The 15,959-nt window shown below is 46.5% G+C and overlaps 1 protein-coding gene and 1 non-coding gene across 20 annotated transcripts in view; one reads left to right on the forward strand and one right to left on the reverse strand.

The window, feature by feature from the left end:
• Nucleotides 1–15,959, forward strand: part of MAPT (microtubule associated protein tau) — a 120,637-nt gene that overhangs the window by 31,316 nt on the left and 73,362 nt on the right. For 2 of the 19 annotated variants that reach the window (XM_070773682.1, XM_070773684.1), the window contains exon 1: nucleotides 1,157–1,417. The exons of the other annotated variants lie outside the window; for them this stretch is intronic. The gene's annotated coding sequence lies outside the window, so the exon portion shown is untranslated. Of the gene's footprint in view, nucleotides 1–1,156; nucleotides 1,418–15,959 lie in introns of those variants that run through there. 19 annotated transcript variants of the gene reach the window in all.
• TRNAD-GUC (transfer RNA aspartic acid (anticodon GUC)) lies at nucleotides 7,491–7,563 on the reverse strand. The gene has a single exon. It is a non-coding gene; the product is annotated as a tRNA-Asp (tRNA).

Genomic DNA, 15,959 nt, shown 5'->3' on the forward strand with positions numbered 1-15,959 from the left:
TGTGTGATTCTGAGGTGGTCCTGTAAAAGGTAACCACAATCTTTCTTACGAGAGCCTTCCTCACTCTGCAGCTCATGATGGGATTGCAGCTGTCGTTGACTCAGCCAGTTTCATGTTGCATGAGACTTTGATCTCTGGACACACTGTGGAGCCAGGTGGCCTGGATTCAAATCCCAGCTCTGCGGTGTCCTAGTGGTATGAACTCAGCCAGGTTGTTCAGCCTCTCTGCCTGAGTTTCCTCTCCTAGAAAATCAGAATAATGATAATACCGACCTCATAGGATTTGAAAGAGAATTAAATGATTTAAGATTTGTAAAGTGCATAGAGCCTTGCAGGTAGCAAGTACTAGCTAAGGATTTAGATTTAAGAGACCTTTGGGACTTGCCTGGTGGTCCAGTGGTTAAGAATCAGCCTTCCAGTGCAGGGGATGACAGTTCGATCCTTGATCAAGGAACTAAGATCCCACATGCCCTGAGACAACTAAGCTCAAGAGCCACAACAAGAGAAGCCCGTGAGCCGCAACGAAGGCCCAGTGCAGCCAAAAAAAAAAAGACTTGGCTTTAAAAATAGCTTAAGAAAACAAATAAACAAAAGATCCTTAAGTACATCCTCTGTGGACTCACAAGCCCTTTATTTTGCATTTCACGTCCAAGTCTGCTCTCCCATGGGATCCAGCCCAAGACCTGCTTCACAGCTGTGCAACAGGCCCGGCAGGTGTGCACAAAGAGGAGAGAAAGTGGCCCCTTGTCCAGATGGTGAGACCAGGGAACAGCGCTTTTACCACCCAACAGGGGCTCAAAGTGTGGAGTCTCCAAAACCCACCTCAAATGCAGGTGTGAAGCTTGTGAGTGCAAGTCGCTTGTTCTCCAAAGGCTGCTTTGCTCATGCATCACCATTATCGGGTTCTGGGGAGTGGTGGGTGCTTATTGGAGTGTAATGGGCTAGATCCCAGCCCCCCTCCATACCACTTCCCTTTGCCTGGTCTTCCATCACTCCCTCTTTGCAGGTAAACAAGGCCCCAAAACTGCACAAAGTAGGATGAGAAAGGCCCCAGAACCCCATGACTTCACAGACCTGGCTTTTCTCCCAGGGTGACCGTGATGTCACACCTGCCCTCCCTGACCACGCAGCCCTTGAGGGGCACAGCCAGTCAGTTCCATTACACATGTGCCTGTGTGCCTGCCTGTGCCCACAGCCTCCCCGCAGGCCTCATTCAGGCCATCTCGGCCAATACGGATTGCTCCTGCCCATTTAGACAACCAGGAGTCGCTTATGGAAAACCATCCCAGTGGAGGGATAGCTCTTCGGCTGCGAACCACTGGGCTGGGAACTGCCTTTCCTCTCTGCAGCTGAGGCCCATTCTGTCAACCAGCTCCCAGCAGAGAAGGAGGTGCGAAAGACCCCACTGTTACCTTAGGTAACGTCGCTGCCCTTTAATACACCCCTGACTCTTCGTCCTGCATTTTCTTAGCTGCATGATTTGGGAGCTGAGTGAGATTGGAGCTTGTCTTGTGGGGGAGGGAGGACCACAGATGATCAGCCTAAGCAGAGATCAGCTTGTCCTAAGAAAACTTGCTGTATTGCCTGCAGTGGGGTGGGTTTCGTTTTGACTCCTGTGTGCCCCATGGGCACAGTTCACCCCGGGAACTTTCACTGTTTTCTTTCCTTTGTCTATTGTGCTGGACACGTGATGGGAATGCAGAAATACATGTTTGTGGATTTGTTTATTCATGGAGCAATGGTGTCTCAAGTGTCTGCAGTGGGCCAGGCAAAATGGGAGGCCCGGGGAGACTGGGGTTTCTCCACCCCCTCTCCTGGTTTCCTCTGTGAAAGTTGATTTGTGATGCGTTCTCCTCTTGGGGGCCACCCCTCTCCCAGCTGTGCCTGGGCCCCTCCCCGACTCAACAAGAGCATTTACTCAAGTCTGGCTAGTGAGAGTACAAGTTTGGACCAGTTTCCAAGAAGCCGTTTGGCAGGATGTAAATAGAGGCTATAAAATGTTGCTGCCCTGTGACCCAGAATTTTGCTTCTAGGAATCTGTCTTACGGAAAAAATGAGAAATACGAAAAGAATAAAAACACTAAGATGTTCATCAAGTGTGTTAATCATGAAGAGTGTGTCTGACTCTTTGTGACCCCATGGACCGAAGCCCGCCAGGCTCTTCTGTCCATGGAATTCTCCAGGCTATAATACTGGAGAGGGGTTGGCATTCCCTTCTCCAGTGTTCATCAAAGGGTTGTTAATAATAGGAAATCTCAGAAGCCAGCTACACAGCCAATCTCTGGGAAACAGTTATGTAGAATAGTAGGTGGCCATTAGAAAGTGATGTCTGTGGAATTTTAAATTATCAAGAGAATACATCTGATAAAAGAGTAGGATATAAATTGCATATTCAAAATAATCTTGACTATTTTTGAAAATGCATGGGGAAAACCTGAAAGAAAATATGTGAATATGTTGATAGTGATGTTTCTGGTGGTAGGATTATAGGTAAGTACTTTATACTTTGCTGTACTTGATTTCACATACATGTTGCTTTTTTTTTTTGGCTAAGCCACGTGGCTTGTGGGATCCTAATTTCCCGACCAGGGATCAAACCTTGGCCCTTGGCAGTGAGAGCAGAGTCCTAAACACTGGTCCACCAGGAAGGTCCCCATATGTTGATTTTACAATAAGAAAAATATTGTTTAAAATTAAGTTTTGTGGGACTTTTCTGGCAGTCAAGTGGCAATACTCCGTGTTCCCAATGTAGGGGGCCCAGGTTGGATCCTAGTCAGGGAACTAGATCCCACATGCCGCAATGAAGATCAAAGATCCTGCTTGTTGCCACTAAGACCCAGCTCAGCCAAATAAAGAAAATACAAAATAAAATAAAATTAAGTTTTGTGTGTAGTTATACATGGATAGGCAGAGAGTGACAGAGAGAAAGCAAATGTTGCAAATACTAACAATTGGTGAGTCTAGGAAAAGAATATAAAGGTGCTGATTGTATCATTTGTACAATTTTTCTGTAAGTTGGGAATTTTTCAAAGTAAAAGATTGGGGGAAGGGAGAGTACAGGCCACCTTTGAACTCTCTTTTGGAATACTGGAAATATAACCAATGCGATTTGACAGTTTCATTTGTTTTCTGTTGTGGGAAAATGGTCTTTGAATGTTGGGGCGGGGGATACTGGGTTTTGGTAGTCTTAGGAAGGACCCCCAGGGGTCAAGGCATTTTGCAGAGCTGACCTGTGCCGGTGGCCCAAGCATCTCACGTGCTAGTTCAGCACCTTTGTGTTCCGCAGCTAGTGGGTGACTTTGCTAAGGCCAGGCCCTCCCCCACCCTGTGCCCTGGATTCCATTCGTCCACCTTGCCATCATTTAGGAAGCTTGCTTAGCTTTTATTTCCCCCTTCTCCTGTTCCTGTCCTCTCCTCTCCTGACTCCTTCCTGTTGGCATTTAGGAGGTTTAAGTGAGTCCCCTCTTTAAAGCAAAATAATGCCCCCTCAGCCCATCACCCTATTTCTGTCCTCCTCTTCCCAGACAGGCTTTTTTTAAAGCATCACTGGCACTTTTCCATTTTCTCCCCACATATCTGCTCTCCTTAGCTGAATCCAAGCTGGACTCCATCCACTGTCTTTCAACTAAAATCCTTGTATTAGTCAGTGAAGTCAGGTTTATGCTGCAGTAGCAAAAAAGTCCCAAATTCCAGTGGCTTCACACCTCTGGCACCACCACTTCCCTCATCTTCCAGCCTTATGGGTCATCTTTTAGTTCCTTGAAAACTCTGCAGTTTCCTGCCTCAGGGCCCTTGCGTGCACTCTTCCCTCTGCATGGAATGTTCCTTCCTACCCTCTCCCTTCACCTTGTTCACTTGAACTTGTCCCTCATGTCTCAGTATAAGCATCATTTGTTCAGGGAAGTTTTCTTCAACCCCCACCCCCAAGACTAACAAGTGCCCATCTTGGACTCATGTGACCTGCCATCCTTTTCTTGTGACACTTGGATTGTTGACTGTCTCTTTCATGAGGTGCCTTCGCAAAAGTGAGGTCATGTCTGTGTCACTGCTATGGTCCCGATTGCCCACCTTAATTACACATTAGAATTGCCCGAGGAGCTTGTATTTGTTTGTCTGCGCTGGGTCCTAGTGGCAGCATGCAGGATCTTCCGTCTTCATTGCAGCATGCAGGATCTCTAGCTGCGGTATTAGTTGTAGCTTGTGGGCTCTAGTTCCTTGACTAGGGATCGAATCTGGGTCCCCTGCATTGGGAGTTTGGAGTCTTAGCCACTGGACTACCAAGAAAGTCCCGAGAAATCACCTGAGGAGCTTTTAAAACTCTTCATGGCCAGGCCGTACCCCAGGCCATATGAATTCTAATTTGAAGTGGGCCCAGCCAGCAATAGGTATCTCTGTACAGCACCATAGGGAATTTTAATGCACAAGGTTGAACCACTGACCTGCATTGTGCTTAATACTCAACTTTTCTTGAATGAATAAATCAATCTCTAAAACTTTAATCTCCCCAAACTCCTCCAAAAGACAGGAAGCTAAGAATGTTTAGCTAGGTTATAATGTGTTAATATCATATTTAATTTCAACCAAACTTCATTATGCATCTACATGGGACAGGCCCAGTGACTGAGAAGTCTGTGATTTATATCCACTCTACAGACAAGAAGTTACTATAGGTAACTTTAGGTTTGCATGCATGCTAAGTCGCTTCAGTTGTGTCCAACTCTTTGCCACCCCATCAATCATAGCCTGCCAGGCTCCTCTGTCCAGGGGATTCTCCAGGCAAGAACATTGGAGTGGTTTGTCATGCCCTTCTGTAGGGGATCTTCGTGACCCAGGGATCAAACCCACATCTCTTATGTCTCCTGCATTGGCAGACTCCAGTATTCTTGCCTGGAGAATCCCAGGGACGGGGGAGCCTGGTGGGCTGCCGTCTACGGGGTCACACAGAGTCCGACATGACTGAAGTGACTTAGCAGCAGCAGCAGAGCTACCTGCGAAGCCCAACTTTAGGTGGAGGGAGGCATTAGAGGATTTCAAGTTTCAGCCAGGGTGTATTTTTCTTTTAATTGCAAACATCTAAAGCCCAAAGAAACTGACATAAACACAAAAGATAGTTTATTGGTTTCCAGATTTTAAAAAGTCAGGGATAGATCTCACAGGTATGACTGGATCCAGTCATCCAAATGAAATCAACAAGAACCTGGAATGCACCCTCTCTTGGCTCTACGTTCTCTGAATAGCCTTCCCCAGTCTGCAGTGAAAGTTGCTCAGTTGTGTCCAACTCTTTGTGACCCCATGGACTATACAGTCCATGGAATACTCCAGGCCAGAATACTGGAGTGGGTACCCATTCCCTTATCCAGGGGATCTTCCCAACCCAGGGATCAAACCCAGGTCTCCTGCATTGCAGGTGGATTCTTTACCAGCTGAGCCACCAAGGAAGCCCAAGAATACTGGAGTGGGTAGCCTATCCCTTCTCAAGGGGATCTTCCTGACCCAGGAATCGAACCGGGGTCTTAGCCTTCCTCAGATGGTAGTAAAACGGCCATCGGTACCTCTAGTCTTGTGTCCTGTTTAGTAGAGGTTTATAGAAAGATCTCAATAAATATTCTACCAGAAAACAAAAACAAAACCTTCATTATTTTTAAATCACAGCTTAGACCTTCCTTCTTTCCTTATTATTCTCTCCCACCTGCAATCCAGTCTCCTAATCCTAGGTATAGAGTGTTCTGGTGATTTATCCTTATATTAAAAAGCAGAGACATTACTTTGCCAACAAAGGTTTGTCTAGTCAAGGCTATGGTTTTTCCAGTAGTCATGTATGGATGTGAGAGTTGGACTGTGAAGAAAGCTGAGCACCGAAGAATTGATGCTTTTGAACTGTGGTGTTGGAGAAGACTCTTGAGAGTCCCTTGGACTGCAAAGAGATCCAACTAGTCCATTCTGAAGGAGATCAGTCCTGGGTGTTCTTTGGAAGGAATGATGCTGAAGCTGAAACTCCAGTACTTTGGCCACCTCATGTGAAGAGTTGACTCATTGGAAAAGACTCTGATGCTGGGAGGGATTGGGGGCAGGAGGAAAAGGAGACGACAGAGGATGAGATGGCTGGATGGCATCACTGACTCGATGGACGTGAGTTTGAGTGAACTCCAGGAGTTGGTGATGGACAGGGAGGCCTGGCATGCTATGATTTATGGGGTCACAAAGAGTCAGACACGACTGAGCGACTGAACTGACTGACTGACCCACAGTTTGCACATGTTTATTTAAAATGCCAGGATTACCTGGCCTTTGTTAGCTGCTGACAGAGCTCTGAAGTCTGGGCTCCCAGGGCAATTGGTAATAGGTACTCAGTCCCTACTGGCAGGCTATCCACCCTCTGGCAAGCAAAGTTTCTTCCTGGATAAAGTTTGGCATACTCTTGACTCTCAAAGAGGTTTCTTTGCCTGATCATCAGGCAGCCCTGAAGTGGGATGCCTAGGCCCTACCAGGCTTTGGCTCTATCTGTAGAATATTTTATGTCATCATCGAAAACTGAAGGAGAGAGAACTAAGATGGTACCCAGTACTCCGAAAACAGAGGTTTGGCTTCATCTTGGGTCAGCCTCTAGAGGTGGGGTTGTATATGCCCCACATTATGGATAAGGAAGCTGAAGCTCAGAATGACTGTTACTTGCTCAAGATCACACAGCCAATAAATTGCAGAACCAGATTTGAGCCCAGATCTTTCAGCTTCAAAGCCTATTATTTCTATGACCCCCCCCCCAATTAATTTTTTAATTTCCAAAATTAAACTCTTCCTCTCTCCATGACACCTGCCTCCCATCCCCAGAAAAAGTTGCACACTGCTCAGACTTTTTTTTAGCCTGGGCTCACTTCAAATCCACTTAATTTTGCTTTGTCATGGCTGCCCGGTTCTCAGCTGGTGGACTGGGAAGTAGGTCATGGCTGCAGGGACCACAGGCTCTGGCTGCTGTGAGGGCCAGCCTCTGGTTTCGGGGCTGGACAGGGGCCAGACCTCACCGGGAGCATCACCCTCTGCTGGCCCTGCTCGGATCGCTCATCCCTGGCCCTGAGAAGCCGTCACAAACCTTCACATCATTGCCTTAGATTCTAGAATACACTGTCACTGTGGCTGCTGGGTAAGGTGGTGTTTAGAGAAAGGAACATCAGGGTTAGGGTTAGGGCAGAAATTAATCTTCCCTCTCTTGTAGATCTGTGGGTGATCGGAGCTAGTTGATTGAAGGGGTTTGCCCACCATCATATGCCACTTTTCAGAAGAGAGGTACCAAGCCCCTTGACACCCAGCCATTTAACTGTCCCCTCCTTTATGTGATAAAATTATGTTCAGAAATAATCATGAAGTGAAGCAGCCATAATGGCCAGAAAAGAAACACAGATATTAAAATATTTTTTGAACTCTGTACGTATAATAATTATGCCAGGATTTTTTTTTTTTTTTTTAGCCACACCTCATGGCTTGTATGATCATAGTTCCCTGACCAGGGATTCAACCTGGGACCTCAGCAGTGACAGCACAGAGTCCTAACCACTGAACCACCAGGGACTTCCCACCATGATTTTTTTTAAATAAAAGTGAATACTATAGTATAAAAAAATGGAGGGGGGGAAAAAGCACAAGAATTTATTAAAATTTTTTTTCATCTAATGAGTTTGATTCTTCGGTTGTAGCCTGATATAATGATATTTTATGTAAATTATCATTTGGTACTAATAGGTGAACTTTAATAAAAGCGAGACATCTGTAAAAATTGCCTATACTTTCAAAACTATTAATACTAAGTCGTACCACTGATACACAGCTTTATTTTCTTAATTCTTTAGTTTTAAAAGTTACAACTCACAATTTTAAAAGAATAAATTTCCATAAAAAAAATACTCTACAAACTCAATAAAATATGTCACATATGGAGTAAACATTGTATGTACTAAGCAAAAATAATATACTTTGCCGTTCACACGCAGTCTCACTGTTTTCAATTTTATTTACTTATTTTTTTGAAATTTATTCGTTTTACTTTTTGTCTGTGGTGGGTCTTGTTGCTGCACGTGGGCTTTCTCTAGTTGCAGTGTGGGGGCTTCTTACTGTGGGGGCTTCTCTTGTAGACACACAGGCTCTATAATGCAAGCTTCCATAGTTGTGGTGCATGGACTCAGTTGCTCCATGGCATGTGGGATCTTCCCAGACCAGGGATCAAACTGGTGTTCCTTGCATTGAAAGGTGGATTCTTAACCACTGGACCACCAGGGAAACCCTCACTGTTTTCAGTTTTAAACACAAAATCTCCAGGTGGCCATATGGAATGACAGGATTGAAATAATTCAGCTTCCTTATGATCATGGTGCTACCACTATTCAAATTCACAACCTACTGCTTAAATGCAGACGTATTTAAGGTTGGAAACGCAAAAGTCTCCTGAAACAGGCTCGAAATGCTGAACTGTTAAGGATTTCTTCCCAACAGCCATATGGAGCCGACTCAGAATATGTTGAGGCCGACTGAGTAACTTGGAATTCTCCAGATGACTTCCACGGAGAAGACAAGGAAGGACTGGTTTTCACATGTGCGAATTTGAACATACATATGTATTATTGACACTCAAGATCATTGGCACCGGTTGTTCGTAGCCTAGACCATAAAGACATTTTTCAGGGAGGAGAATGTTATCACTGATGTTGTTGAGGATTTCCAACACATGATGCTCATAGGAGGCAGGCTGACTTCTCATCAGTTTTATTATTGTTTTTGAATTCTCTACAGTCCGTCCACCCTTTTCTAGCTTGTCCTGTGCAGCCCTCCCTCCACCCTAAGCATGGTCCCAGGATCATATCCAGGCCCTGGTCCTCCTGGTGGAGCTGAAGTGAGATGATAGAACATCTCTGGCAATCCTCCGAGGACTGAGGAAACTGAGGCAATGCTTGTGTGTTCAGAAAAGGTTAGTCCGCTTGCTAGATCCCAGGTCCCTAGAGCTTGTCTCTGGACAGGACCAGCTCTCCTCGAGCTCCTCAGAGTCCCTGCATCCTAACGTGTTTCTGATGGAACTTTTGCACTGATATGTGTATTTCCTTTTGTGTGTATGTGTGGTTTGAGGGTTTTTTTTTTTCTTTTTTAAAAAAAGCATTTATTTATTTCTTTGGCTGCACCAGGTCTTAGTTATGGTATGTGGGATCTTTACTTGTGGCATTCGAACTGTTAGTTGTGGCCTGTGGATCTAGCTCCCTGACTACGGATTGAACCCCGGGCCCCCTGCACTGGGAGCTAGGAGTCTGCCACTGGATCACTAGGGAAGTCCCTATGTGCGTGCATGTGTGCGTGTGTGCTCAGTCGCTTCAGTCATATCTGACTCTTTGCGACCCCATGGACTGTAGCCTTGTTCATGGGGTTCTCCAGGCAAGAATACGGGAGTGGGTTGCCATGCCCTCCTTCAGAAGATCTTTCCAACCCAGGATCGAACCCGTGTGTCCTGTGTCTCTTGCATTGTAGGCAGATTCTATACCACTGAGCCACCAGGGAAGCCCAGTCCCTGTGGATTTCCTTTAAAAAAAATAGACAAGCAATAAAATGTTAGGTTTGAGAAGGTTGACATGAGCAATTGAGCTACAAAATGAGCTTGAACTAAATCCTAGCAGGTTTTTCTTAGGAATAATATTATCATCTCCAGCCACTTGCAGTAGATTTATTCTGAATTCAGAGAAAGGTTTTATTTGTTGTTTATACTTTGCATTATTCATTTGTTTCTTTAATTTATGATCCTTGGTGCTCATTAGGATATTTCAGTGGGGTGTGTTGGATCTAATGATGCATGTATTCTTTTCTGCAGAGTAGTTTATGTTTTGGGTTTTACTTTAACTTTTAAAAACACAACCCTTTTCTTGGACAATTGCCCAGATGATACCAGACATATGGTTGAGAATGTGAGTCCTATAGGTGCCTCCTAGCCTTTTGCTTGCTGACAGCCGCTGGCTAGAGATTGCAGGCAGCACAGAACAAGCATGGCTGGAGCACGTCTCCATCGATGTAAAGTCAATCTGGAAACCTTTGGAAAATGGACAGCTGCTTTCTGAGCCTGTGGTACAGCCAACGGAGCTCTCTACTAAATTAAAACAATGTCACAGGCAGAAGCTAATATCTTGCCTTACTTGGCTATTGAGCAGCCAGGCGACTTTGGGCAACTTGCTCAGCTTCTCTTTTGCCTCCTCTGCAAAGTGGAATCATCTCTTTACCAGACAGAAGATGGACCCTGAGCCCGAGGGTGAGAACGGTCAGCCTCAGAGGCTCTTAGAAGGACTGCTGATCCTTCCAGATATTTAACAATCACAGGTTAATAATTGGGAAAAGCAGGGCTTCCCAGGTGGCTCAGTGGTAAAGAATCCATCTGCCAATGCAGGAGATGCAAGAGACACAGGTTCAATCCCTGGGTCAGGAAAATGCCCTGGAGGAGGGCATGGCAAACCACTCCAGTATTCTTGCCTGGAGAACCCCATGAACAGAGGAGCCTGGTGGGCTACAGTCCATGGGGTTGCAAAGAGTCAGGCACGACTGAGCACACACAAAAAAAGAAAAAAATAATAATAATTGGGAAAAACAAAGAGCACACTTCTATTTAGATAATTATGCATGTTCTTCTGCTTTTCTTGTTGGAAAGAGGTAAGCGAGATTGAGGAGGTAACTGCATGCAGTGGCAGCCTCCCAGAGCTGACCTCTCTAGGGAAGGTCACTGTGCCCAGGAGCCCTTTACCAGAATTTGAAAACTAATTGTTGTAGGGCTTGCCAACCTGCTTATTTATTTGTTTCTTTTATTTTTGTCCATGCCCTGCAACTTACTCTATTTTAATTCCCTGACCAAGGATGGAAACTGGGTCCTCCCCTCGGCAGTGAGAGCACGGAGTCCTAACCACTGGACCATCAAAGAATTACCTAGGGTTTGCTGACCTTAACAACGAATGATGTGCTGAGAACTGTCTCTTCAAAAGGGCATTCCATTCCCTGGGGTGACTCTGGGCCCCCCCCCTCCTAGGCGCCATGATGCTGTCTCCTCTCTCAACCCTCGACCCCAACTGTTCCCTCTCCTTCTTGCCCCAACCCCCTCATTTTCCTCACAAACCTTTTTGCTGCTGCAGCCTTTTCTAATGAGGAGGTTCTGGCCAAGGGCTCCTCATGGCTTGGTTATGTAACCTGCTGCTGCTTCTGATCCAGGGATCACCCTGGAAGGGGGTCAGACGTGGGCACACAGCCAGGGTAGTCTACTTACCACCCCGGTGGAACTTAGACGCGGTGCAGGAATTTGGACTCTGCAGGAATTAACAGCTCCAACACTTTCCCCAGAGCCAAATGTGCAGGATGCATGCTTTTTGTTCTTTGTTAAATTCCAACTAGCAAGGCTGCCACAGAGAAGCCTGTTGGGAGCTGTTCCCCTGATGTTGGCTCCTACTTGGCTTCTGGCCTCAACTCTCAGAGCTAAACTCCCCCAAAATGTCTTGTCTCTGAAGCATCACCCCTTTGATCAATGATGTCCCTTTGCCTGGTGATGACCCCCACTTTGCCTGATAATAACCCTGTCTCTATCCCTCACCAGCCCCAAGGAAAGAGTTTGTCCCTCTAAGCCTGCCTTCCCTTCAACTCTTAGCTCAAGCTCACCTTTTATTAAAAGGCGTTTTTTGATGTGGACCATTTTTAAAGTCTTTATTGAATCTGTTACAAGATTGCTTCTGTTTTGTGTTTTAGTTTTTTGGCCCCGAGGCATGTGGGATCTTAACTCCCTGCCAGTGATCGAACCCTCAGCCCCTGCATTGGAAAGCAAAGTCTTAACCACTGGACCGCCAGAGAAGTCCCTCAAGCTCACATTCTTTCCAGAGCCTCCCTGAGCCTTCTCGACCCCCAACTCTTTTCGGGGGCTACAGCTTTGTCTCTGCACGTATTCCATACTCAGCTCATAGAATCACATTCTTGGGGCACAAGGCAATTTGCCTTCTCTCTTCTGACCCATGGCCTTGATCAGTATTTATCTCTTTGTCTCCCCTCCCAAACTAGACCTCAAGAAGTCTTCCATCCTGGAGCCCCCACCCATGGGAGGCAGCATTCCAAAAATGGAGTTGACCATAGCGTTGCTCTGCAATTACCCCATGTCACTCAGTATTTGCCTATGTATCTCTCTGGCCAGACTGAGTATATCCAAGGGCAGGGGCCACCTCTGCCCCCTGGTGGGGGCTGGTACCTGCCTTTCTCATAATCTGCTCACTACCCTGGTCCCTGAGTTTCCCCTAACTGCTCACCCATGGCTGCCTCAGTAGGATGGCTCTGTCCTGTTTAGAGCATCCTCTCCCGGCCTGACTCACCCTCCTGCCCAGAGGTTTGCCTTTGGGACTGCAGGGCATATGTACACATGCATGGGCATGGTGCTGATAGACACAGCCCCTGAGCTCAGCATCGGTAATGCATTTTATACACTGAAAGCTGCTATAAACTTTATTTATGACACAGCTGACATGTCTGAATTGGCTCCCAAATCCGCCACCAAGCATGTGACGACTGGTGAGCCTTCACTTAGCCCACTTTTCTCTCTGTCTGTTAATAATAGATGCTTCTTACAGCCTCAGCTTGACAGCTTTGATTTAAAAGTCATCTTAAACCGAAGAGACTAATGGATGGGTCTGAATGTGTGCCTTTTAAAGCACAAGACGTTGCTCTTAATTAACTGAATTCTGTCCTTTGATTGGAACAGGCTCTCCCCTCCTCGCATCATTAACTACCCACATTTGCGCCCAGAGCAAATCTCAGATGTGTTACCTGAACGCTCAGGAGGTAGCGAGAGCTACCTGGTTACATGGCGCATGCGTGTTTGGGGTTGTCTAGTGGGTGTGAGATGCCCAGAGAGATGGTTCAGTTCCATCTCTCCCCACTTGAGAGACCAGCGTTCTTCCATCCAGTCCACCATTCAGAGTGGCAAAGGAGCCTTCCCTGTTCCGCGCACGCCCACTCCTAGTCTGTAAATATGTGTGTGGTATGAGAGCGCCTCCATGGGCTGTCATCAGTGTGGTTTATGGGTCAGACTCTGCTCCTGCAGTTGCAGCACAGACCACGGTCCATTTTACTATGTCTGTCTCTGTGCTACTCCAATGGACAGTGCAGAGGGTGGGGCCCTGGAAGGACCAGAGCTCTGGGGAGAAGCCCCCTCCACCTCTGCCCTGGTCTCCAACCCCATTCCCTCTGGGAAGGTGGTGGGTGCTGACAGGGGAGAGAAAAGGGAGGAGGGGCCCCGCAGGGCACATGGAGAGGATGTGGCCACCACACTGGGGCATCCATGTGCACAGTCGGACAGAGCAGGCCCTGTGGGCTTCTGTACCCTTTAACTTGAGTCTATTTCTATTTCCATGAAATAGAAAGCACTCTTTGGGACATTCCTGATGGTCCAGTGGTTACGATTCCATGCTTCCACTTCAGTGGGGCTCGAGTTCAGTCCCTGGTCTGGGAGCTAAGATCCTGGATGCCACACAGCATGGGCAAAAGAAAAATAGAAAGTGTTCTGGAGGCAAGCAAACCTGATTCACAGCCTGGCTCCACCACTTTACCAGCTGAACCCTTAGACAGCACCTCAACCTCCTGGAGGTTCAGAGCCATTGGCTGCACGCTGGAGCTGTCAGTGCAGGCCTGCCCGAGGGTGGGGGAGACCGTGCGGAGGTCCACGCCACAGGGCCTGGCGTGATGCCTGCCACATGGCGGGTGCGCCATCCGTGTCCATTTCTTTCCTCCGTTTTCCCAGAAGCAAGTTGTTATGAACGTGCTGGTCCACATTAATGAACAGACTTACAGAAATTAACTGGTAGTTTTCTGTTTGCTTCGGTAACAAACTACCACAGACTTAGTGGCTTAAACTAAGTTATTTTATCTGAGAGTTATTTTATCTGACAGTTGTGGAGGTGTCAGAGGTCCGACAGGAGTGTTACAGGGCTAAAATCAAGGTGATGGCAGGCTGCATTTCTTTCTGGAGGGTCTAGGGCAGAATTTCTTGCCTTTTCCAACTTCCTTGGCTCATGGTCCCTTCCATCTTCAAAGTCAGCTTGACTGGTTGAGTCTCAAGTCCCATCACTCTGACACCACTCCCCTACCTCCATCTTTCACATGGGCCCTTGTGATTACACCTGGATAATCCAGAATAATCTTAAAGTCAACTGATTAGCAACCTTAATTCCATCTGCAACCCTAATCCTGCATAAAGTAACAAGGGGATTAGGACGTGGAGGTGCACATCTTTAAGATGCCTTCATTCTAACATGTTAACTAAATGCAAACACATATTTTTACTTAATAGAAGATTACTAACTAATCTTTTTCAACAAGATCTGGAAGAGATGGGATAAATATTTAAATTAAGATGCAAGTAATCTGAATCATATCTGTAATATCGTTAGTTTCATTGTACTTTTTTAAAACTAGATTTTCCTAAATAAAATCGTATCCTTTGCAGCCCTTTTGCACTAACCTTTAAATCACTAGTATAAGGTGCTTAGACATTCTTTGTCCCTGGGATATTGCTTATCAATCAACATTTCATGGCTTGCTGGAAAATACTGTCTGAACAATAAGCCACAGGATGAAAAGGAAAGCACAGGGCTGTTTACTTGCAAATGGTCTTTTACAAGGAGGTTTCTAATTACTTTTGCTTTTTCTCTTGAGCTGAGGAATTGAAGTGTTGGTAACAGAATCGTATGATGCAGCTTCATCCTGAGCATCCTTGGACCCTGTCACAGGGCAGGGATACCCACTCCCAAAATGTCCCTGGGGCCACAGCTGAAGAGAGCCCTGGATTTCGTGCACAGCCTGCATTGACGAGGGTTCCTCTGAGTATGTTTCAGACTCTGGTGCCCTTTTTTTTTTCTTCAGTGGAAAGAGGTGTTTACTGATCTTTACTCTGATCTCAGTGAACTCATTTTCTTGTATGTTTGTTCATCCTGTGTGTAACTTGGAGGAATCAGATTATTTTCCTCCTCCCCAAAAGGTGGCTCAGTGGTAAAAGAATCCACCTGCCAACACAGGAGATGCCTGTTCAAGCCCTAGGTCGGGAAGATCCCCTGGAAGAGGAAATGGCAACCCACTCCAATATTCTTACCTAGAGAATCCCATGGACAGAGGAGCCTGGTGGGATACACTCCCTGGGGTCTCAAAGAGTTGGACATGACCGAGCGACTGAGCACACAGGACAGGAAGCACAGATCAGATGTCCTAGAATTGTAGGGACTCTCAGAAAACAAAGAGTAGAAAAACCTATGAAAAGGGATAAAGATGGCCTCTAGACAACAAGTTCCTAATTTAATGGCAAAAACACTGTGGTATTTTCTAAGTCACCAGAACTGCACTTGACTTGTATTGTCACATGCATGGCTCTGATGCTTGGAAAACAATGTTTCTGCCTTACCTGGGGTGTCTTCAGTGAAATGTGCTACTGACAGGTTTGAATCCTGGCTTCACCCCTGACTAACTGTGAGACTTAAAGCAAGTTACTTCACCTCTCTGTGCTAGTTGGGGCTCTTTCTTTCTTGGCTGCTCTGGGCCTTTGCTGTTGCTCACGGGCTTTCTCTAGCTGCAGCAAGCAGGGGCTACTCTTCAGTTGCAGTATGCTGGCTTCTCATTGCAGTGGCTTCTCCTGTTGCAGAACACGGGCTCTAGAGCTCAAGGGTTCAGTAGTTGTGGCCCATGGGCTTAGTTGCTCTGTGTCATGTGGGATCTTCCCGGACCAGGAATCGAACCTGCGTCCCCTGCTTTGGCAAGCAGATTTTTAGCCACTGAACTGCCCGGGAAGTCCCTGTGGGGCTCTTTCTTTAAGGTCCATTCCAAGCTTAGAATCCAGGATTCTGCGATTCTAACCCAGTCAAGCAGGGACCCCCAGATGCCTGAAGAACAAATCTGTTTTGGAGGCAGGAGAGAAGGAACCAGAGTAGGAGAGA

This window comes from Bos indicus, chromosome 19 (assembly GCF_029378745.1).
Source record: "Bos indicus isolate NIAB-ARS_2022 breed Sahiwal x Tharparkar chromosome 19, NIAB-ARS_B.indTharparkar_mat_pri_1.0, whole genome shotgun sequence".
Lineage (NCBI taxonomy): Eukaryota > Metazoa > Chordata > Mammalia > Artiodactyla > Bovidae > Bos > Bos indicus.